The sequence below is a fragment of the Lycorma delicatula genome, chromosome 12, assembly GCF_047948215.1.
Source record: "Lycorma delicatula isolate Av1 chromosome 12, ASM4794821v1, whole genome shotgun sequence".
Lineage (NCBI taxonomy): Eukaryota > Metazoa > Arthropoda > Insecta > Hemiptera > Fulgoridae > Lycorma > Lycorma delicatula.
In genome coordinates this window covers 72952296-72965642 of record NC_134466.1, presented here as the reverse complement: position 1 = coordinate 72965642, position 13347 = coordinate 72952296, and the positions used below count along the sequence as shown (strand labels likewise).

The window sequence follows — 13347 nt, the reverse complement described above, 5'->3', positions numbered from 1 at the left end:
GCAAATTAGAAATATCGAAGGCCTAATTTTCCGACAGATGGAGGCCCCTTCGCGTCGTGCAGAAGGCGTGTGGATTCTCCTTAACGACAGGGATTTCCAGAAGGTCGGATAGTCAAAAACTTCCGTCGATCGGCCGCCGCGAATTTCCGATATGAAGCCGACTCGTTTATTCTTACGGGGTTACGTAACGATTTACCGAGGAAAAAATCGATTCGTTTTACCACCTGCGGAAAAGAATAACAGCAGCCGTGAGAAGCGATTCCTGTCGACATGATCGCCACGGTGTGAGATTATCGGTTTGATGTCGTCAGGCTGTAAAAGGTTCTAATATAGAGACAAGAAGACCTTCGTTAAAGATTTTATTTTTCAGTCGACGTTTCTTTTTGTACAATAATTTTGAAGCGGGGCGATTATCATTCGTAAAATATTTAATAAAATTAATATAAAAGAAATACTAGGTAATAATTTTTTATTTAGTTTTTGAAAAGGTTCTCTTAATTTAATTAGGAAATGCAGTTGTTCCCGCATAAATTGTTTTGTTTTTTATTTTTATTATTTTGAAATATAATTTATATTTGCAAAGTCTAACTTGGCAAACTTACAATAAAACACGCGTCTCAATAAAATCCAAAATTCACCGTTATAACACTGTAGTTCTTCCGGTGGAGCTTTATGCTTGTGAGACTATCTTTCAGATTAAGAATGAAAGTAAAACGGACGATTACTCAAAACAGAAAGGCGAATTATCAGAACTTGTTTAAATAAAAGTTATCAAAAGGATGCGAATTGCCACAAATGAAAAAGTCTACAAACAAATCGACCTCGATTCTCAGTAAAATGAAAAGAACGAAGGATTTCCCATTTTTTCTACACATTAAGAACGCCTAACGACCGAATTCTAAAACAACCGGTCACAAGGAATATTAACAAAAAAACCTGTGGAAAATTCAAAGAGATCTTCTAGAAATTGGCTTGAGGGTTGAGGACGCCTGCGATAAAATGAAAATTTACTACGCGCTTCAAAATAATAGATTCACCGTTAAAAAATTAGAAAGGCATAACAAAGTGGAGGTCACAGATGAAGTCAGAAAGCAACGATCCGATAGAATGAAGAAATACTGGGAAAATCGAAAGGCCAGACTAATACAGAAATTCAAGAGGAACTGAAATACGGATGACTAAAGCGGTCCAATACGGCCTCAAAAATAAAAAAAAAAATAAATAAATTATAAAAATATATAAGGAATACACAATCTACAAATTGACGGAAAAACTAGGTTTTTGTATAAAAACATTTAAAAAAATGTTCGTTTTTTTTCCTTTTCTATTATTATCTATTTTTATTCGTTCGTTTTCGATTGTCGAACAAATAACGGATTTTTTGTTGTTGTAATGTCGGTATACTTGTACCCTACAGTATACAAGTGAAGTCATGTACTTGACATCTATCAATTTCCAATTTATACGGGAAATAATAATAAAGAAAAGAAAAAATGTATTACAGATTTTATTTTATATATTGTTAAAAATGATATCTGTTTTATTTTCCTGACGTATTTCACGTTGTTTTATTAATAAATTTTTGTGTCGTGCGTATATCAATAAGAAACCTCTTTTTTAACATCAAATATTTGATCGGTATAAAGCTAAATAATTTTTTTTAATTTAGAATTATTTATTATATATAATAGTACAAAACATCATTATGTGATTATTTATCGTCTGTCTACCGTTTATCTTTTTCGTAATCTTCTATTTAAAAAAATTAAATAAACTTAAATGTTTTAAATTTTTTTTTGTTTTTTTAATATGCAGTTATTATTTTTTTACACCCGTAAAAAAAATTAAAATCGTGTAAATATGCGGGTGGAAAAGCTTCGTTTCTCGTTACACCAATAAGGAAATTTCGATCGATCTTCAACAAGGGTAAAATAAAAAGTTGTAACGTAAATTAAGAAATAAATTTAATCGGTTTAGATGTCAAATATTGAATAAAACAGGTTATAAATATGGGTTTTTGGTAATTTTTGAGTAAATATTTGTAAAATGCAAATAATAGGTTTGACGTTCAATAACCTTGTTAAATTGCCGATAAATAAATAAAATTTGTAAATAATAGATCTAATTACGATTTTGGCTTGGAGTAGTAGGGTTTCGGCTTGTCAAGTCTGCGGTTCGAATCCCTACCGACCAGATTGGTCTAGCGGTTAAACTCGTCATCGCAAATCAGCTGATTTCTGACTCTAGCGTTTAAATTCTAGTAAAGGCAGTTATTTTTACATGGATTTGAATACTAGATCGTGGATACCGGTGTTCTTTGGCGGTCGGGTTTCAATTAATCACACGTCTCAGTAATGGTCGGCCTGAAACTGTAAAAGACTACACTTGATTTTCATTCATATATATCATTCTCTAAAGTAATACTTTAGGCGGTTCCAGAGACAAAACATAAAAATATGATTTGGACACAATTTGACCTTGTACGCCTAATAAATTACATATACGCATTTTTTGTTGCGCTTCATTTAAACTTATTTCATTTGAAAGTTAGATAATATGATCCTCCAATTCTCTAATATAGTGGACAGTTACAATATTGCATTGTGGTGTACACCACATTGCATCACATTTTTTTTGTGGTGTCCGTATCAGTTTTTTATATCGGTCTATATATTAATTTTTTTTCACATCGCTCAAGTAAAATGGTGTAATTGAGAACGTGTCGTATCCGTACCCGTGCATATATCGGTTCAAATCCGGCTTCGTTTACATTTTTTTTAACTTATTTTTTTAATTTGAATATATTGATTTCTTAATAACTAAAAGAGATGAAGTCTGATTCGAACCGATGTGCCTTACCCTTGTATTATTTCATTAATTAAAATTATATTTGCCTGTAACTCTGGAACCGATGAAAATATATATCGCTTATATATAGTTGAAAAGCTCTCGATGAGAACTTATTACTGCAATTAAAAAAAAGTTCAAAATACAACCTTTTTTGATTTGGGCGTTTTTGAATACTTTTGGTTCAGTCGATTGCAATCAAAAGGGAAGTGCACAACTAGATGTTACTACACTCCTAAATCCAAAATTTTAACATCCTACGGCTAATCGTTTTTGATTTATGCGAGATTCACACGCACGTACGTACAGATGTCACGCCGAACTAGTTAAAATGGATTCAGGGATGGTCAAAATGAATATTTCCGTTGAAATCTTAAACTGAAATTTTTGCTATCGCAATACTTACTTCGTACAAGGAAGTAAAAAAAAGTGTTCGAATCACGGTCAGGCATGCCATTTTTTATACGCTAGTAAATTACATTTCCGTATTGCTAGTACAAGCTTTCTCAAAAGATTTTGTAGCGGATTAATGAGAATTAGTTTATCATTACAAAAAAAAATCTCTTTTTATTTTATATATTATACTAGTATATTATAAAATACCGCGTTTTCGACTTATCGCACTGATTTTCAGAGTACAAAGTTCGATCAACTAGTAGATCCTACACGCTAGCATCAAGTTTCAATCGCTCGTCGCTGTGAGCCACATGCATAAACATCTATGAAGAATACAAAGTAAATGTAATCTCAAATTGAGCTTAACTTATAAAGGACTCGAAAATGTTCATCAAATTTTCACATGCACAATTTCAAATACATTACTACAGCATATATAAATTTCAATGAAATTGGTCCAATAGTTTTGGTGATTTTAGAACCACACAATTTTATACATATAGTCTGTATATATATATAATAAGTATATATATATATATAATATATAATTCTTATATATATATATATATATATAAGAAAACCGAGTTTAAGTGAATGCTATTCTTTCATATCTCAAAACGTAAAGAAAATTCATTTTCACCCTCCTCCTTTAACCGAAAGTAATACCGTACTTTTCTTGGAAAAGTCTGTAAACATCGATTAGATTTATGCAAGTAATATTTACTGAGCACGGACGGTTAAAAAATTTACCTTTTTGTTATTAAAAGCAAAACGGACCTAAACGTGGTAGAAAACTGCAGTATAATAAATAAAAATTAAACGATACGATAAGAATAAATTTCATCGTATTATTAAAAATATTAAAACGTGAAAATCTTATATTTAATTTAAAAATAATTTGAAAAAATAAATTAAAAAATTTAACGGAGAGGAATATTGTACAAATAGTGAAAGAGGAAGAATTATTATAAGTTTTTATTTATTTGTTTTTAATAGAACTTTGTTGCAGATATTTTCCAATATCGAAACGATTCTTGTTTCGGTTTTACAATAATATAGTAATGTTCTTATGCTACTTTTTTTTAATAAAACTCAAACTTCTTAAACTTTATTTTCATATATTATTATTTCCATTTAATAAGTATAGTAACAAGAGCGGTATAGCGGACCTGAGTAACGAATTCCTGCCGTTTAAAAAGAAAATAGTATAAAATACGTATAATACTCCGGAAAGGAATTAGTCCATTTCTGGAGGAATCCAAAAATGCCCTTAAAGATAACAGGTCCGTTTAACAATCTTCTTTTGTAATACTGCCCACTGACACGCAATAAACAGATGTCGTTTCGTGAGAAGAGTTACCGGACCAAGGATTGGAATGCACGGAAACGAAAGGGCTCAGTCGATCGTTCTCGCGCTTCGAGATGGGTCCGATCCGGCAGGTAAAGAGGGTAGGAGTATAAATACTCCGGGGAAGACCGGTTAAAAATCAGTTCCGCGAGGAGGTCAGTGAAGGAACGAATTTCGAGTGCAAGTTCGATGCAACTAAGGTGACGCCACGAGTAATTATAGTAAACGGAAACAATAAACGGGTCGGTTAGTTACTGAAAGACTTTAAGCGAAAGAGACAATGTATTAAATTTCATTCGTAAAGTGTTAGGATAGTTTTATTTGTGGACAGTAAAAGTATTTGCAGTGAAAGAACTGTATACTTGTCTTATCTGTTGTACTATTATTATTAATACAAGACGAACGGTTAAAAGTGTTAAGACTAGCGGTCATGCTACAACTTTTATCAACGGTACTGAATTCTGGTTTTCATTATTTATCTACCTGCGAATAAATCCTTATGATTACTTTAAATTCTGTTTTGTATGTAATCTCAGTTTATTTTTATTATTGGTATTTATGATTATTTATTTTTTATTGACATTTAATATTATTACTGTTTACCGTCGCCATTTTTATTGTCATTATTCTAATTATTATTGCCGGATTTATTTTTATTGTCTGTTATTGTTATTGTGGTTCTGATTACTATACTTTTTTTATTATTTATTTTACGATTGTCGTAGTATTATTATTATTATTACTGTTGTCATTATTATTGATTTGTCTTGTTTTAGTTAGGTTTTTAACTGATAAATTGTAATCATATAAACATTTTCATTTATCTATCTCTCAATATCCTGATCGAGCCGTAAACACGCGACAGCATTTTAAAGTGCTTTTGAGTTAATTATAACGGCAAGCTTTTTTTTTCATTTTATTTTATTATTATTATATAGGACGCCAATTTTCCGGGTGTCTATTATCCGAACTCCTTACATCCGCACTAGAAAAAAACAATTAATACACTGTTTATAATACTTAAAGCGCTATTCAAATAAAACTTCCCTTCAACAGGAATTGTATTTCTATCAAACAAAACCGGTTTGTTTTTGCAATACTTATAGCGTAAAACATATCACGTTCTTCCGAAAACATCGGAATATTATCAAAAGCGTTACGTTGAAGAGAGCCGTGCGATAAAATATTAAATAATATGGTTGCCAGCGAGACTTGACGAAACGCATCTTAAAGATGACGAAAATATAAGGAAGTTCGCAGAAGATATATCGCGTTTTAGAAACTAATACTTTGAGGGTGTCGATTAATGGATCATCAAATATGTATCGTAGAGGCCGTACTAAAAGTTGGCGATGACTTGTACCCAGGGCCGTCACACGAAAAATTATCATCACTGTCTTTCGCTACATACCGGTTGAAACTAGCAAACGAATGCGATTCTACACAGATTTTTGTTGAAATCCATTAGGTTATGTTGCAGCTTGTAAAGTAATTTAAGCAAGTATAGATTACAGATTTTAAAAAAAAAATAAGAAATACTGTTTTTACCGACTTTTCGAAGAAAAGTAGCATTACCTTTGGTCGGAGGTGTGAGCGGAGGTTGAAAATGAAATTTTGTGATTCGTAAATCTCCAAAACCGCTCCATAAATTTCACTAAAATTTAGATATGATGTGCTAGTATATCAAAAGTTGTGCTCGTGAAAATTTGATAACGATCGGTCGATTTGTTCTTGAGTTACGATCGATTTAAGGTCGAAAAAATTTGAGCGGAGCAAGTCAGAAGCGCGGTTGGTTATGATGCTACAAGCGTACAAGCTACAAGCGTTGACGTTTCATTATCTGCGGTATCTATTGTTAGCGTTATTTTTCGGCGTATTCAGGTAGTGTTACCAAGTTGTAAGTCACGATGTGTTTTTTAGCTGAGATTATATTGACTTTGTAGCGATGTATTCGTCATTCCCTCTTATGCAGCGAATCACAGTGGTGAACGAGTTGAAACTTTATGCTTGCGTGTAGGTTCTACAGGTTAATCGAACGTATGTAGTGCATTGCACTCTGAAAATCAGTCTGTTTCTGATTGCGAATTAGTGCGGGTGTCGTAATTATTAACTTATTACTGATTTTTTTTTTTGTTATATAATAAAATTATTTTTTAATTATTATTTATATCTTTGTATAATTTTATTTTTTTCGCTTTTTTTATTGTTTATTTATTTGTATTTATTATTTATTTCTTGATCGGTTTTCTTTGTAAAATCATTGATTAGAATGAGTTGATAATTTTTTCAAAACAAACAAAATAAAATAACGAAAAGTCGGTCGTCTTGTGATGAACTCTGCAAGAGTTTTTAAAGGTATGTTTTTATTATTGATTGTCATTGTGTTTTATTTAGTACAGTATTTTTTTTATAATACATTAAGTTCGATACTTTTTTTTTCAGTCATTTGACTGGTTTGATGCAGCCCTCCAAGATTCCGTATCAAGTGCTAGTCGTTTCATTTCGATATACCTTCTACATCCTACATCCCTAACAATTTGTTTTACATATTTTAAACGTTGCCTGCCTACACAATCTTTTCCTTCTACCTGTCCCTCCGATATTAAAGCGACTATTCCAGGATGCCTTAATATTTGGCCTATAAGTCTGTCTCTTCTTTTAGCTATATTTTTCGAAATGCCTATTTCTTCATCTATTTGCCGCAACACCTCTTCATTTGTCGTTTTATCCACCCGTCTGATTTCTAACATTCTCCTGTAGCACCGCATTTAAAAAGCTTCTAATCTTTTCTTCTCAGGTACTCCGATCGTCCAAGTTTCACTTCCATATAAAGCGACGCTCCAAACATATACTTTCAAAAATCTTTTCCTGACATTTAAATTCATTTTTGATGTAAACAAATTATATTTCTGACTGAAGGCTCGTTTCGGCCGTGCTATTCGGCATTTTATATCGCTCCTGCTTCGTCCATCTTTAGTAATTCTAATTCCCAAATAACAAAATTCTTCTACCTCCGTAGTCTTTTCTCTTCCTATTTTCGCATTCAGCGGTCCATCTTCGTTATTTCTACTACATTTCATTACTTTCGTTTTGTTCTTGTTTATTTTCACGCGGTAGTTCTTGCGTAGGACTTCATCCGTGCCGTTCATTGTTTCTTCTAAATCCTTTTTACTCTCGGCTAGAATAATTATATCATCAGAAAATGGTAGCATCCTTATCTTTTGACCTTGTACTGTTACTCCGAATTTTTGTAAGTTTTTAAATGACTTTTAAAACAGTAGAGTGTGTAAATTTGGATTCCTTTCAAGTAATTTTTGTAAATTCTGATTCTCTTAGCAAATTTGTGCTCGTTGCATTTTTTAAAAATAAATTAATCGTCAACGAGTTTGTTTTTTTTATTTATTATATCGAACATATTTTCTTTTAATTTTACCGAAATACATTTATTTTTTTATATTTTCGTTGTTTTTTCCCCCGTTAAACATTAGAATGATGTATGAAATATTGCACGGTAATCCTTTTTAATTTTCTAATTATCCGGATAATCGGTATTTCACTATATTATTTAACACGATGTGTTTTTTTTTTTAGTTAAAAAATCGAGGAGTTTTCTAAACTATTATAATAATATTGTGTACATCAAACTTGCAATTTATATTTATTAAAAAAAAAAAAAAACGTATAACATATTAGAGATTATTATCGTTTTTTAACGTGTAATTATTAATTTTATTTTTTATTTTTTTTTAATATAGAAAAATGTTTTTATCGAAATGAATTTTATCGATTTATCGTAAAATATCGCGTGTAAAACTAATAGACGGTGGTAGTTTATGTCTAGACGTTTCAGTAGATGAAATGATTACTGTGTTGGGTGCAAACAATTTATGTTCTCTCGAAAATACGGTCAGACACGCATATATACGTGTAAAGGGTCGTTCATGTACCAGTTCATTTATGAAAAAATGGTATTCTGGTTTTAATATTTGCTACGATATATCTTATATACGAATATTAACTTTAATATATGTAAGAAAATTTTGTATGATGTTTGTACGATTATGTCAAGTCACCTAAGGAAGCTTAGAAAATTGTAAGTGAAACGTTTTGTAGTTAATTTATAAGTTTGTATAGTCGATCGGTTAACCCAAGAAAATAATAAAGGTAATATTTCTAAGTAAAATATGTCTTTTACGTCTTGTTACGAAATATTGTGTGTAAATACGAAATATTTCGTAAACTCTTTATCACTTTTTAGGCAACGTTACTCGATTGTTTTCTTATAATTAAATGTTTTACATTTTACATTTATTTTTAGGCGATTTAATGAAGTTCGTTTTACGTCAAACCTAAAACCTTATGTTTTATGTAATTTACAGCGTTTTTCTCTAAAAATTATTGTAGATGGGGCAGCTATTTTATTTAATTTCAATTACTAGTTGCAGATGTGTGCCTACGGTACGCCCTCCGGGCGGGCTGTCCTGGCGGTCGGCGTCTCGGAAATGGGGTTATTGTCCAAAATTGATTACCTCTTGTGTAAAATTTTTTTTTCGGACGGTGAAAATCGGTATAACGAAAATTAAATCAAAAATTTAACTCTAGAAATTGATACTAACGAATCGGGATTTCCGCTAGCGATCGGTACATTCCGGTGCTAATCTGAAAGGGACGGACAGACACACATAGAAATGCTCTTTACTGGGGTAGGATGATATTTTCCTTTATAACCGATGCAAAATCATTATTAAATTAATTTTGGATAACGTTTTAAAATGACCCGTTCTAAGAAAAGGACGTGGTTTTATTTTACTCCGGGAACAAATATCGGAAATCTTTTACAAGCTTTTTATTAAAAATTTAAAAAATTAACTAAGACGATCCTTGAAAATATTTAAAAAGAAAAATTCGTTGTTTAGAGATTTAAAAAAAAATAGATACGAAATTAAATCGGCGGAATATTCGTCTAACAATTTGAATAATAAGCTTTTTTCTTTAATTTTATTATTTTTAATTTAACCTTATCTTGTTCTAAGATATTCTTTTAATGTGTAAACGATTGGCGTTTTGATTTATAATTATAATGCGCTATTTTCCTGCCACGGTTTTTTTTTATTAACAAAAGTCATATTTAATTAAAAAACCTGTTTTTCATCGTCATTCAACGTTACTAAATATACATTTTCACAGAATTAAATTCTTTACAAATTTTATCTGTTTACCGGTAATTAAACAAATTTATTCGAGTCAAACCTAAAAATTGATTTTGCTTCTTTGATTTTTCTGAGAAAAGTACGGTATTACTTTCCCTCGCTTGGTAGAATCGGAGGGTGAAAATGAATTTCCTTTACGTTTTGAGGTATGGGAACAACGAAAACACCATTCGCTTAAATTGGGATTTTCTTATACGTAGTATATATAAAGAGTGTTCTTTAAAGGCGAGACCAAACTCTAGTAAGTGATTCTACTAAACATACCGAAGAAAAAATATCCCGTCAACATAGGTCATTCTTGAAAAATATTTTGCTACGAAATCGTACGCGAGTGTAAAAGAATCGTTTCAAATTAAATTTGTCGGTGTTCCTCCGCCAGAAAAAATTTCTATTTCTAGGCTAGCAAACCGATTTCGAGAGACAGATAGTGTTTGCGACAGAAAACGTAGCGGTCGACCGACTCGCTTGACAGATGGACGTTTTAGAGAATGTGAAAACAAGATCGCTCAATTCTCTACGGAAAAGTTTACGAAAACGTTCCACGGAAGTCGGTTTGTCATATTCGAGTGTTCAGAAAGCCGCTAAAAAATTGAAATCGTATCCGTATCGCGTACGATTAGTCCAAGAGCTTCAGCCTCCAGATATAAACAAGCGATTGCAATATTGCCGTCGGTTTAGGTCTCTCGTAAACGACAAAATAATCAAATTTTTAAACACTGTTCTTTACTGATGAAGCTTGGATCCACCTCGACGGTTATGTGAACAGTCAAAACTCTCGAATTTGGGCGGTTGAAAATCCTAACGCTTCACAACACAAATCTTTGCAGCCTGAAAAAATTGGTGTGTGGTGTGCGATGTCTCGTCATCGTATAGTCCGACCCGTATTCTTCGAACAGACAGTAAACGGTGAAGTATACAGGAATATTGTGCATCGATTTGTGTCCCTCCTGGAACCTCAAGAACTACATTGCTGGTTTCAGCAAGACGGCGCTACATGCCGCACGTCTCGAGAAACCGTGGATTTTCTGCAACATCGAATAATAAACAAGACATTATGGCCTCCAAGGTCCCCAGACCTCACATCTCGTGACTACTTTTTGCGGGGCTATATTAAGTCCTAGGCCTTCAAAAACAATCCTCACACTATTGATGAACTTAAATTCAATACTACAGACTTAATCGTGATTATTTCCTATGCGACTCTTAAAAAGGTTTCTGTTAATATGCTGAAAAGAGTCCGTGCGTGTATAACCGCAAGGGGGTGGGCATTTTGAGCGTATTCTTTACAAGAAGTAATAGCTTTTTATTAAATCTCTTTTGTAAATAACAAATACTTTTTTTATTCCACCTAAATTTCCCTTTCTTAAATTACATTTAAAATTGGGTAACAGGACTAAAAAATCATTCTGTATAATGTCTTAAGATAATTAAACAATTCCGATACCGAAAAATTTTTGTAAACGCGTTACTACATTTTTATTATATTATTTTATGAAAAATATAAAATTGTTTTATTATAAAAATTACAATCAGACCTTTAACGTATGAATTTAAAATTTCTGAGAAGAGGAAATATTTTACTATGGAAAAACTGTGCGAGGTATTTGACCGGCTCAGCCGGGATTTATGCAATACTTTGCCAACTTCTCTACGTATATATTAACATATAAATTTTTCTTTACGGTTTATTAGTTTTAAAAAGAAATAACGCAATTAAGAAAAAAGTTAATTTATTATATAATTTAAATATATTTATAAAAATAAATTCACAACTATCTATGAAAATTAAGGTAATTTTTTTTTCTCGAAAGATCATTTAATTTGTGTATATTTTGTCGTTAGTTATAACTGAAGATGGGATGTGAAATACATGAGAAATGATTACTCCATACATTTTAAATTTGAAAAGTCGGGATTTTAAACATGCCGATGCGGTATACTTTTTTTAACGTACTAAAAATTTAGGAAAAGTTACCTATTTAAAGTTTTTTGTAGTTTTTCTAATTTATAAATTCTAATGGTAATACGTGAAAAATGTGTGTATGTATTTTTTTAAAATGAATAATACGTATACAAAAGAAATAAAGTGTTACGTTTGAACACTTTAATAAAATTAAAAGTATACGTTTGATTTAATGGATCTTTAAATTTTAAATACCACTAATTTATACTGTTTTTTAGGTATTTAAATTTTAAATGCCGTACGATAATAAATGAAAACGACTTTTTCCCATTCGGGATTTAACATTTAAATATCCTCAGCATCGTTTCTTATTAATTTTGACTTTTAATAATTTTAATATTTCTGTTATTTTAAGTGCATACAGAGACGTATATTTGACCGTTAGACAATAGAATTCGATTTTATATACCGAGTGCAGTCAGTTACACGATAGTACGTTTAGATTGCGTAACAGAAAGAGAAGTAGTTGTTTATCGTATGTAATTTTATTAACGGTTGATTGTTGTATCACTGTTTTATTCTTTTACCATCGGTCGTGCAAGCGATTAGATATTTATTTGCTTTCTACTGGTTAGTAATACAATAAGACCTCGTTTTAAAAGCATTTGTATGTCGAACGCGGTTCATCGATGACAGTTCGGTGTCTATCGTCGAACGAGTTGGTAGGGAGTTGCGACAACACTCTCGTTTTTTTTTTTTTCATTGCACTTCATTATTTTAAAAAATCTTCTTTTATATATATATATATATATATATATATATATATATATATGTATTACATTTTGTTATCGTAATATTGTATATATTCAAGGACAATCCTTAATGCATTTAACTTAAATCTTATAAGGTTAGAACGTTTCTTCCATGCCGATTGTTTGTTTTATTTAGTACCCCGAAATCTTTTGTTAGTTACAAGGAAATCTATTTTAATTACATAAAAACGTCTACAATACAAAATAATGTACGTAGACAATACATTATTATATTTCGAAACGACACATGAACTACCGAATCTACATAATTAAATGTTTACCTTTAATTACATTGCGATATTTTAAAACTTTCGATAGAAGATTAAATAAAGAGTTTCTCAAAAGTAGCGCAGGATTTAGATTTTCAAAATGAACCTTTATTTATGCACGAATTGGCAAAGTTGCGACGTAATTTGAAAAAGTACGAGTAAACATTCCGATTATATATGGAAAATACTTTCACGTCTCATATGACACTCGTGCAATATTTTGACGAAATTTTAAGCTTTTAGCTTTGCGGTCAGGAGGGGACGCGAATAATTCATTATATATATTTGTTTTTACTTTTCGGGGGGTCGTGGAGCTAAAACGGTTGAGAATCACCGGCTTAGAATAATCTTCCCTGTATCGACAGAAAAATTTGATCGGGCGACAGCAATTCATACCGAACAATTCCTTTCCGATCCCGCTACAGACAGCATCACTATCCTCATATATATATATATATGACATGTAAACGCGATGTAGTTTTCTTGTGTAGACTCATGCCGACCGTTCTTTAGATGTTCGGTTAATTGAACCTCAATCGTCAAAGCGTACCGGTATCTAGTA

At 31.4% G+C, this 13347-nt stretch overlaps 1 protein-coding gene across 6 annotated transcripts in view; it reads left to right on the top strand.

Moving 5' to 3' along the window:
* LOC142333283 (very long chain fatty acid elongase AAEL008004-like) overlaps nt 1–13347 on the top strand; it is a 379873-nt gene that overhangs the window by 200540 nt on the left and 165986 nt on the right. The window lies entirely within an intron of this gene.